The sequence below is a fragment of the Neophocaena asiaeorientalis genome, unplaced genomic scaffold (assembly GCF_003031525.2).
Source record: "Neophocaena asiaeorientalis asiaeorientalis breed wild unplaced genomic scaffold, Neophocaena_asiaeorientalis_V1.1 scaffold236, whole genome shotgun sequence".
Taxonomy (NCBI): domain Eukaryota; kingdom Metazoa; phylum Chordata; class Mammalia; order Artiodactyla; family Phocoenidae; genus Neophocaena; species Neophocaena asiaeorientalis.
Window position 1 is genome coordinate 702,795 of NW_020173418.1, and position 12,291 is coordinate 715,085.

At 41.3% G+C, this 12,291-nt stretch overlaps 1 protein-coding gene across 6 annotated transcripts in view; it reads right to left on the minus strand.

Moving 5' to 3' along the window:
- Positions 1-12,291, minus strand: part of HERC2 (HECT and RLD domain containing E3 ubiquitin protein ligase 2) — a 228,790-nt gene that overhangs the window by 79,488 nt on the left and 137,011 nt on the right. The window lies entirely within an intron of this gene.

Genomic DNA, 12,291 nt, shown 5'->3' on the forward strand with positions numbered 1-12,291 from the left:
ATCAAAAATACAATGAGGTATCACCTCAAACTGGTCAGAATATCCATCATCAAAAAATCTACAAACAGTAAATGTTACAGAGGGTGTAGGGCAAAGGGAACCCTCCTACACTGTTGGTGGGAATGTAAATTGGTGCAGCCACTATGGAGAACAGTATGGAGGTTCCTTTAAAAGCTAAAAACAGAACTACCATATGGCCCAGCAATCCCACTCCTGGGCATATGTCCTGAGAAAACCATAATTTGAAAAGATACATGCACCCCTATCTTTACTGGAGCACTATTTACAATAGCCAGGACATGGAAGCAACATAAATGTCCGTCACAAGAGGAATGGATAAAGAAGATGTGGTACATATATACAATGGAATATAACTCAGCCATAAAAAAGAACAAAATAATGCCATTTGCAGCAAGATGGATGGACCTAGAGATGGTCATACCAAGTGAAGTAAGTCAGACACAGAAAAACAAACATCATATGATATCGCTTACATGTGGAATCTAAAAAAAAAAGGGTACAAATGAACTTATTTACAAAACAGAAGTAGAGTCATGGATGTAGAAAACAAACTTATAGTTACCAAGGGATAACGGGGGGAGGGATAAATTGGGAGACTGGGACTGACATATACACACTGCTATATATAAAATAGATAACTAATAAGAACCTGCTGTATAGCACAGGGAACTCTACTCAATACTCTGTAATGGCCTATATGGGAAAAGAATCTAAAAAAAAAGAGTGGATACATGTACATGTATAACTGATTCACTTTGCTGTACACCTGAAACTAACACACTGTAAGTCAACTATACGCCAATAAAAATTTTTTTAAGTAATAAAGCAATGATTGGCAAACTGCATTTAATAATTTAAAAATAAACTCACTTATGATAAACTTTAGATGAATAAAAAGTCAACTATTTGGTACCCACTATCATACCAATTAAATAAGTTCTCATGAGATAACGTATAGGTAGTTAAAAAAACTGCTTTAACCTGCGTTACTTTAAATATATTTAATTTACTAAAATAGTGTTCACGTCTGTGTGGAAAGATTTACTGGAAGATTTATAAGGCAGTCTCACTGATCTGTAATATGTACTGTTTAAAAGAACCTTCACTGATTCTCTCAGACAGAATTTTCAGGAGATAAAATTAACTTGGATTCATTTTGAAATTTTCCTTATTACCAAATTAAAGGTATGAAAACAAAAAAGCAATTTCCAGTGACACATGTATGGTCAGAAAGAACTATTGCAATAGTAACAGATATTTAACGTGAATAACACAATGCTAAATGCACAAAGCACCCTGACATGCTTGGCAATGACTTTTGCCAAGAGCTTTTACCTCTGCTTCTTACCAAAGATAGTGAGGAAGAAATTTGTTTTGTTTTCTTTTCAAGCTGATCTGATAAGCAACAAATTCAAGTTGTATACATGTCAAATTTTAAAATAAATACAATTATTTAATTAAGGGGGAAAATATGGGCTCAATGTTATTATAGAGATGGTCAAAAAAAGGCAACTCCATTGTCATTTGCAAACCATCAAAAAGGAACACTATGGGAGAGTGGCCAAGATGGCAGAGTAGAAGGACACTAAGCTCACCTCTTCTCACAAGCACAATAAAATCACAACAATCTGCAGAACAACTATCGTTGAAAAAGACCGACACCTACTAGAAAAGATCCTCTACAGCTAAAGACATAAAGATGGACCACAGCAAGACTGCTAGGACAGGCAGGCTCATGATATAATTAAATCCCATACCCACTGGGGTTGGCAACTCACAAATTGGAGAATAATTATATTACAGAGGTTCTCCAACAGGAGTGAGAGTTCTGAGCCTCACATCACGCTCCCCAGCCTGGGGGTCTGGCACTGGGAAGAGGAACCCTGAGAGCATCTGCCTTTGAAGATCAGCGGGGGCTTGACTGGAGGAGCTCCAGAGGACTGGGGGAAATAGAGACTTCACTCATAAAGGGTTCATGCAAAATCTCACATGCACCAGGACCAAGAGCAAAAGCAGCAATTTGATAGGTATCTGGGCCAGATCTACCTGCTGGTCTTGGAGGGTCTCCTGGGGAGACAGGGAGAGGCTGTGGCCCACACTGGGGGCATAGACACTAGTGGCAGATATATCAGGAGAATATTCATCTGCATGAGCTCTCCTGGAGGCTGACATTCTGGCACCAAGACCTGGCCCTACCCACCAGACTCTAGGCTCCAATGCTGGAACGCCTCAGGATAAACAACAAACTAGGTGCAGAAACAGCCATCAGCAGACAGACTGCCTAAAGACTTCCTGAGCCCACAGCTGCCTCTATACATGGTCCTGCCCACCAGAGGACCAAGACCCAACTCCACCTACCAGGGGGCAGGCACCAGCCCCACCTGCCAGGAATCTCACTCACTCAACTATCTAGATCAGCCTCACTCACCAGAGGTCAGACACCAGAAGCAAGAAAACGACAGTCCTTCAGCCAACAGACCAAGTCTGCAAATGCAGGCCAGACCCTACCCTGGAACCAGCTGGCCCGTGCCCCTTCCTTGGATGATGAGAAGGAACTGCACTGCTGGGATGCACAGGACATCTTCTTACAGAGGGCCACTTCTCCAAGGTTGAGAAGCAGAACCAACCTACCACATACATACAAATAGCAATTTAAACAAAATGAAGCAACAGGATTATGTTTCAGACGAAGTAAGAAGATAAAACACCATAAGAAAAACTAAGTGACGTCGAGGCAACCTACCCAAGAGTTCAGAGTAATGATGATAAAGATGATGAAAGAACTCAGAAGGAGAACAGATGCACAGAGCGAGAAATTAGAAGTTTTTAAATAAAGAATTAGAAAATATACAGAACAACCAAACAGAATTAAGGAATGCAATAACTGAACTGAAAAATATACTAGAAGGAATCAACAGTAGCCTAAATGAGGCAGAAGAATGGATTAGTGAGCTAGAAGACACAGTACTGGAAATCACTGCTACCAAATAGAAAAGAGAACAAAAAGAAATGAGGACAGTTTAAGAGACCAGTAGGACGACGACAAGCACATAAATATTCATATTATAGGGGTCCCAGAAGAAGAGAGAGAGAAAGGACTTGATAAAATATCTGAAGAGATAATAGCTGAAAACTTACCTAAGCTGGGAAAGGAAAAAGTCAACCAAGTCCAGGAAGCACAGAGAATCCCATATAGGATTAACCCACAGAGGAATACACAAGGACTATTGTCATAAAAATGAAAAAATTAAAAGATAAAGAGAGAATATTAAAAGTAACAAGGGAAAAGCAAAAGACAACATACAAGGGAATCCTATAAGGCTATCAGCTGATTTTTCAGCAAAACCTCTGCAGACCAGAAGGGAATGCACAATATAAAGTGATGAAAGAGAAGAACCTATAACCAAGAATATTCTACACTGCAAGGCTCTCACTGTGATTTGATGAAGAAAACAAAAGCTTTACAGACAAGTAAAAGCTAAAAGAATTCAGGAACATCAAACCAGCTTTACAGCAAATGCTAAAGGAACTCCTCTAGGTGGAAAAGAAAACGACACAACTAGAAACAAGAAAATTACAAAATGGAAAAGCTCACTGGTAAAGGCAAACATACAGTAGGAAATCATTCACACACAAAGCTAGTAGGGAGGTTAAAAGACAAAAGGAGTAAAATCATCTGTACCCACAATAAGGGTTTAAGGGATAGACAAAACAATTAGATGTAAAATATGAATTCAAAAGCAGTGACCATGAGGGGAGAAGAGTACAAATATAGGGTATCTAAAATGCATTTGAAATTAAGAGATCAGCAACTTAAAACAAGCACATATTTAACTAGACTGCTGTACCAAAACCTCATAGTAACAAAAACAAACCAAAAGTAACAAAACAAAAACCTGTAATAGAAATACACACAAAAAAGAAAAAGGAATGCAAAATAACACTAAAGATATACATCAAATCAGAAGAGAACAAAAGAAGAAAGGGGGAAAAAAGACCTACAAAAACAAGTCCAAAACAATTAGCAAAACGGTAATAGGAACATACATATGGATAAATACCTTAAATGTAAACGGACTAAATGCTCCAACCAAAAGACACAGACTGACTGAATGGAAACAAAAACATGGCCCACATATCTGCTGCCTATAGGAGACTCACTTCAGATCTAGAGACACATACAAACTGAAAATGAGGGGAAGAGATGTTATATCTTCTTCAATCCAAGGAAATACAACAATTATAAATATATATACACCCAACAGGGAAGCATCTCAATATATAAGGCAAACATTAACAGACATAAAAGGAGAAATCGACAGTAACACAATAACAGCGAGGGACATTAATACCCCACCTTCATTAGTGGACAGATCCCCCAGACAGAAAATCAATAAGGAAACACAGGCTTTAAATGACATATTAGACCAGAGGGGCTTAATTGATATTTATAAAGCATTCTACCTGAGAGTAGCAGAATACACATTCTTTTCAACTGCACATGGAACATTCTCCAGGAGAGATGACATGCGAGGCCACAAAGCAAGCCTCGGTAAATTTAAGAAAACTGAAATAATAGCAAGCATCTTTTACGACCACAACACTATGAGATTAGAAATCAACAAGAAAACAACTGCAAAAAAAAACAAGCATGTGGAGGCTGAACAATATGCTACTAAACAGCCAGTGGATCACTGAAGAAATCAAGGAGGAAATCAGAAAATACCTACAGACAAATGAAAATAAAAACATGGTGATCCAAAACCTATGAGATGCAGCAAAGCAATTCTAAGAGGGGAGTTCTCAAATAAACAACAAACCTTATGCCTAAAGCAAAGAGAGAAACAAGAACAAACAAAAGCCAAAGTTAGGAGAAGAAAAGAAATCATAAAGATCAGAGCAGAAATAAATGAAATAGAGACTAAAATACCAATAGAAAAGATCAATGAAACTACAAGCTGGTCCTTTGAAAACAGAAAAAAAAAATTGATAAACCTTTAGTCAGAATCATCAAGAAAAAAACGGGAGAGGGCCGGAAACAATAAAATCAGAAATGAAAAAGAAGTTATAACCAAGAGCACAGAAATATAAAGGGTCATAAGAGACTACTACGAGCAACAACATGCCAATTAAATGGACAACCTAGAAGAAATGGACAAATTCCTAAAAGGTATAATCTCCCAAGACAGAATCACGAAGAAATAGGAAGTATGAACAGACCAATTACAAGTACTGATATTGAATCTGTGACTTCTTTAAATCAATTAAGCAATTTATTTTTCATTGATGTATAGCTGATATATAATAATATGTGAGTTACAGGTATACAATAGAGTGACTCACAATTTTTATAGGTTATACTCCATATCTGCTATATTCCCCATGTTGTACAATATACCCTTGTAGCTTATTTTATACCTAATACTTTGTGCCTCTTAACTCCCTACCCCTATATTGCCCTTTCCCTCTTCCTTCTCCCCCTGGTAGCCACTAGTTTGTTCTCTATGTCTATGACTCAGCTTCTTTTTCTGTTATATTCACTAACTGGTGTATTTTTTAGATTCCACATGTACAGTGGTATCATACAGTATCTGTCTTTCTCTGTCTGACTTATTTCACTTAGCATAATGCCCTCCAAGTCCCTCCATGTTGTTGCAAATGGCAAATTTTCATTCTCTTTTGTGGCTGAGCAGTACTCCATTGTATTTATGTACCACATCTTTATCCGTTCTTCTGTTGATGGACACTTAGGTTGCTTCCCTATCTTGACAATTGTAAATAATGTTGCTATGAACATTGGGGTACATGTTATCTCTTTCGGATATATACCTGTACCAATTTACATTCCCACCAACAGTGTACAAGTGTTCCCTTTTCTGCAGTCCTCGCTAACATTTGTTATTTGTGTTCTTTTTGATGACAGCCATTCTGACAGGTCTGAGGTGGTATCTCATTGTGGTTTTAATTTGCATTTCACTGATGATTTGTGATTTTGAGTATCTTTTCATCTGCCTGTTGGCCATCTGCATTTCTTCTTTGGAAAAATGTCTATTCAGTTCTTCTGCCCATTTTTTAATTGGGTTGTTTTTTTGCTGTTGAGTTGTATGAGCTGTTGATATATGTTGTATATTAATCCCTTATCAGTCATACCATTTCAATTTTTTTCTCCCATTCAATAGGTTGTCTTTTCATTTTCTCCAGGGTATCCTTTGTTGTGCAAAAGCTTTTCAGTTAATTATGTGCTAAATCTGTGATTTTAAAACTTGCAACAATCAAAAGTTCATGACCAGGTGGCTTCACAGGTGAATTCTACCAAACATTTAGAGAAGAGTTAACACCTATCCTTCTGAAACTACTGCAAAAAAACAAACTGCAGAGGAAGTAACATTCCCAAGCTCATTCTATGAAGCCACCATCGCCCTGATAGCAAAACCAGACAAAGATATCTCACACACACACACACACACACACACACACACACACACACACACACACACACACAAGAAATGAAAATTTACAGGGCAATTATCACTGATAAACATAGACACAAAAATCCTCAACAGGTGACCTCCCTGGTGGCGCGGGTGGTTAAGACTCCACGCTCCCAATGCAGGGGGCCTGGGTTTGATCCCTGGTCAGGGAACTAGATCCCACCTGCATGTTGCAACTAAGCAGCTGGTGAACCGCAACTAAGGAGCCTGTGAGCCTCAACTAATGGAGCCCACCTGCCACAACTAAGGAGCTGGTGAGCCACAACTAAGGAGCCCTCAAACCACAACTAAGTAACCTGCCTGCCACAACTAAGGAGCCCACGTGACGCAACTAAGGAGTCCGTGAGCCGCAACTAAGGAGCCCGACTGCTGCAAGTAAGACCTGGCTCAACCAAATAAATATTTTAAAAATTCTCAACAAAATACTAGCAAACCGAATCCAACAATACATTAAAAGGATCATACACCATCATCAAGCAAAATTATCCCAGGGGTGCAAGAATTTTTCAGTATCCACAAATCAGTGTGATACACCATGTTAACAAACTGAAGAATAAAAACCATATTATCATCTCAAATGGATGCAGAAAAAGCTTTTGACAAAATTCAACACACACTTATGATAAAAACTCTCCAGAAAGCGGGCACAGAGGGAACATACCTCAACATAATAAAGGCCATAAAGCCTATCCTGGGCTTGAAATAAAGATACTGGGACGAGGGGAAGATGGCGGAAGAGTAAGATGTGGGGATCACCTTCCTCCCCACAGATACACCAGAAATACATCTACACGTGGAACAACTCCTACAGAACACCTACTGAACGCTGGCAGAAGACCTCACACCTCCCAAAAGGCAAGAAACTCCCCACGTACCTGGGTAGGGCAAAAGAAAAAAGAATAAACAGAGACAAAAGGATAGGGACAGGACCTGCACCAGTGGGAGGGAGCTGTGAAGGAGGAAAGGTTTCCACACACTAGGAAATCCCTTCGCGGGCAGAGACTGCGGGTGGCACAAGGGGAAAGCTTCAGAGCCACGAAGGAGAGCACAGCAACAGAGGTGCCGAGGGCAAAGCGAAGAGATTCCCGCACAGAGGATTGGTATCGACCGGCACTCACCAGCCCGAGAGGCTTGTCTGCTCACTTGCTGGGGTGTGCGGGGCTGGGAGCTGAGGGTCGGGCTTCAGGGAGAGGTCGGAGCACAGGGAGAGGACTGGAGCTGGCGGCATGAACACAGCCTTCAGGGGGTTAGTGCACCACAGCTAGCCGGGAGGGAGTCCGGGGAAAACTCTGGACCTGACGAAGAGGCAAGAGACTTTTTCTTCCCTCTTTGTTTCCTGGTGCGCACTGCTTAAAGGAGCTCCAGAGACGGGTGCGAGCCGCAGCTAAAAGTGCGGACCGCCTGGAAGGGTGGGATAGGGAGGGTGGGAGGGAGGGAGACGCGAGAGGAAAGAGATATGGGAACATATGTATAACTGATCCACTTTGTTATAAAGCATAAACTAACACACCATTGTAAAGCAATTATACTCCAATAAAGATGTGAAAAAAAAAAAAAACTGCGGACCCCAGAGACGGGCATGAGATGCTAACGCGCTGCGGCCGCCACCAAGAAGCCTGTGTGTGAGCACAGGTCACTATCCACAACCTCCTCTGGGGAGCCTGTGCAGCCCGCCACTGCCAGGGTCCTGGGATCCAGGGACAACTCCCCCGGGAGAACGCACGGCGCACCTAAGGCTGGTGCAACCTCACGCCGGCCTCTGCCGCAGCTGGCTCACCCCGCACTCCGCGCCCCTCCCTCCCCTCTGGCCTGAGTGAGCCAGAGTCCCCAAAGGAGCTGCTCCTTTAACCCCATCCTGTCTGAGCGAAGAACAGACGCCCTTCCGGCAACCTACACAGGTAGGCAGGGCCAAATCCAAAGCTGAACCCCAGGAGCTGAGAGAACAAAGAAGAGAAAGGGAATCTCTCCCAGCAGCCTCAAAAGCAGCGGATTAAAGCTCCACAATCAACTTGATGTCCCCTGCATCTGTGAAATACATGAATAGACAACAAATAATCCCAAATTAAGGTGGACTTTGAGAGCAAGATTTATTAATTTTTTCCCTTTTCCTGTCTTTGTGTGTATGTGTATGCTTCTGTGTGAGAGACTGTCTGTATAGCTTTGCTCCCACCATTTGTCCTAGGATTCTATACGTCCGTTTTTGTTTTTGTATTTCTTTCTTTTCAAACAAAATTTTTTTCTTAATAATGACTTTTTTTTTTTTTCGGTACGCGGGCCTCTCACTGTTGTGGCCTCTCCCATTGCGGGGCACAGGCTCCGGACGCACAGGCTCAGTGGCCATGGCTCACGGGCCCAGCCACTCCGCGGCATGTGGGATCTTCCCGGACCAGGGCACGAACCTGTGTCCCCTGCATCGGCAGGCGGACTCTCAACCACTGTGCCACCAGGGAAGCCCCAATAATGACTTTTTATTTTAATAACTTTATTTTATTTTATCTTACTTTATTTTATTTTATCTCCTTCCTTCCTTCCTTCCTTCCTTCCTTCCGTTCCTTCCCTCCCTCCCTTCCCACCTCCCTGCCTCCCTCCCTCCCCTCTTCCTTCCTTCCTTTCTTCCTACCTTTCTTTCTTTCTACTTTTTCTCCCTTTAATTCTGAGCCGTGTGGATGAAAGGCTCTTGGTGCTGTAGCCAGGAGTCAGTGCTGTGCCTCTGAGGTGGGAGAACCAACTTCAGGACACTGGTCCACAAGAGACCTCCCAGCTCCACATAATATCAAACGGCAAAACTCTCCCACAGATCTCCATCTCAACACCAACACCCAGCTTCACTCAATGACCAGCAAGCTACAGTGCTGGACACCCTATGCCAAACAACTAGCAAGACAGGAACACAACCCCATCCATTAGCAGAGAGGCTGCTTAAAATCATAGTAAGTCCATAGATACCCCAAAACATACCACCAGACGTGGACCTGCCCACCAGAAAGACAAGATCCAGCCTCATCCACCAGAACACAGGCACTAGTCCCCTCCACCAGGAAGTCTGTACAACCCACTGAATCAGCTTTAGCCACTGGGGACAGACACCAAAAACAACGGGAACTATGAACCTGCAGCCTACAAAAAGGAGACCCCAAACACAGTAAGATAAGCAAAATGAGAAGACAGAAAAACACACAGCAGATGAAGGAGCAAGATAAAAACCCACCAGACCTAACAAATGAAGAGGAAATAGGCAGTCTACCTGAAAAAGAATTCAGAATAATGATAGTAAAGATGATCCAAAATCTTGGAAATAGAATAGACAAAATGCAAGAAACATTTAACAAGGACCTAGAAGAACTAAAGAGCAAACAAGCAACAATGAATAGCACAATAAATGAAATGAAAAATATTCTAGATGGGATCAATAGCAGAATAACTGAGGCAGAAGAACGGATAAGTGACCTGGAAAATAAAATAGTGGAAATAACTACTGCAGAGCCGAATAAAGAAAAAAGAATGAAAAGAACTGAGGTAACTCTCAGAGACTTGTGGGACAACATTAAACGCACCAACATTCGAATTATAGGGGTTCCAGAAGAAGAAGAGAAAAAGAAAGGGACTGAGAAAATATTTGAAGAGATTATAGTTGAAAACTTCCCTAATATGCAAAAGGAAATAGTTAATCAAGTCGAGGAAGCACAGAGAATCCCATACAGGATAAATCCAAGGAGAAATATGCCAAGATACATATTAAACAAACTGTCAAAAATTAAATACAGGGCTTCCCTGGTGGCGCAGTGGTAGAGAGCCCCCCTGCCGATGCAGGGCACATGGGTTCGTGCCCCGGTCCGGGAAGGTCCCACATGCTGCAAAGCAGCTGGGCCCGTAAGCCATGGCCACTAAGCCTGCGTGTCCAGAGCCTGTGCTCCGCAACAGGAGAGGCCACAACACTGAGAGGCCCGCATACCGAAAAAAAAAAAAAAATTAAATACAAAGAAAACATATTAAAAGCAGCAAGGGAAAAACAACAAATAACACACAAGGGAATCCCCATAAGGTTAAAAGCTGATCTTTCAGCAGAAACTCTGCAAGCCAGAAGGCAATGGCAAGAGATATTTAAAGTGATAAAGGAGAAAAACCTGCAACCAAGACTACTCTACCCAGCAAGGATTTCAGATTTGATGGAGAAATTAAAACCTTTACAGACAAGCAAAAGCTGAGAGAGTTCAGCACCACCAACCCAGCTTTACAACAAATGCTAAAGGAACTGCTCTAGGCAAGAAACACAAGAGAAGGAAAAGACCTACAATAAAAAACCCAAAACAATTAAGAAAATGGGAATAGGAACACACATATCGATAATTACCTTAAATGTAAAAGAAACAACCTAAGTGTCCATCATCGGATGAATGGATAAAGAAGATGTGGCACAGATATACAATGGAATATTACTCAGCCATAAAAGGAAACGAAATTGAGCTATTTGTAATGAGGTGGATGGACGTAGAGTCTGTCATACAGAGTGAAGTAAGTCAGAAAAAAAAGACAAATTCCGTATGCAAACACATATATATGGAATTTAAGGAAAAGAAAAACCGTCACGAAGAACCTAGGTGTAAGACAGGAATAAAGACAGACCTACTAGAGAATGGACTTGATGATATGAGGAGGGGGAAGGGTAAGCTGTTACAAAGAGAGAGAGTAGCATGGACATATATACACTACCAAACGTAAAACAGATAGCTAGTGGGAAGCAGCCGCATGGCACAGGGAGATCAGCTTGGTGCTTTGTGACCACCTAGAGGGGTGGGATAGGGAGGGTGGGAGGCAGCAAGACGCAAGAGGGAAGAGATATAGGAACATATGTATATGTATAACTGATTCACTTTGTTATAAAGCAGAAACTAACACACCATTGTAAAGCAATTATACTTCAATAAAGATGTAAGAAAATAAATAAAAGGTTGGGGAACCCTAAAAAAAAAGTATATGAATATACCTTTGCTATAAATGTGGACTCCACTATCTACTGCGTGTGTGTGTGTGAGTGTGCGCACGCTTTGCGGGGGCAGAAAAAAGAAAAAAAAAGAAATAAAGATACTGTACTACTGTAGTCTATACCGTACTGTAAAGTATACAAAAGCATAACCACTTGTAGAGGATGCACACATGTGACAATGTACACCAGATGTACGCCAGACATGAACTAACTTACATGACTGGACACGTGAACACACGTTCTCATCTTCAAAAGTTCGCATCTTGAAGGTTCGTATGTAGGGGACTTACTGTACTCATAAAACTATAAGATGCTAATGAAGGAAACAGAAGATGACACAAACAGATGGAAATATACACCATGTTCTTAGATTGGAAGAATCAATATTGTGAAAATGACTATACTACCCCAAGCAATCTACAGTATCAATGCAATCCCTATCAAATTACCAATGGCATTTTTCACAGAACTAGAACAAACAAATTTTTTAATTTGTATGTAGACACAGAAGACCCCCAAAGCCAAAGCAATCTTGAGAAAGAAAAACAGAGCTGGAGGAATCAGGATCCCTGACTTCAGACTATACTACAAAGCTACAGTCATCAAAACCAGTATGGTGCTGGCACAAAAACAGAAATATAGATCAATGGAACAGGACAGAAAGCCCAGAAATAAACCTACGCACATATGGTCACCTTATCTTTGACAAAGGAGGCAAGAATAGACAATAGAGAAAAGACAGCCTCTTCAGTAAGTGGTGCTGGGAAAACTGGACAGCTACATGTAAAAGCATGA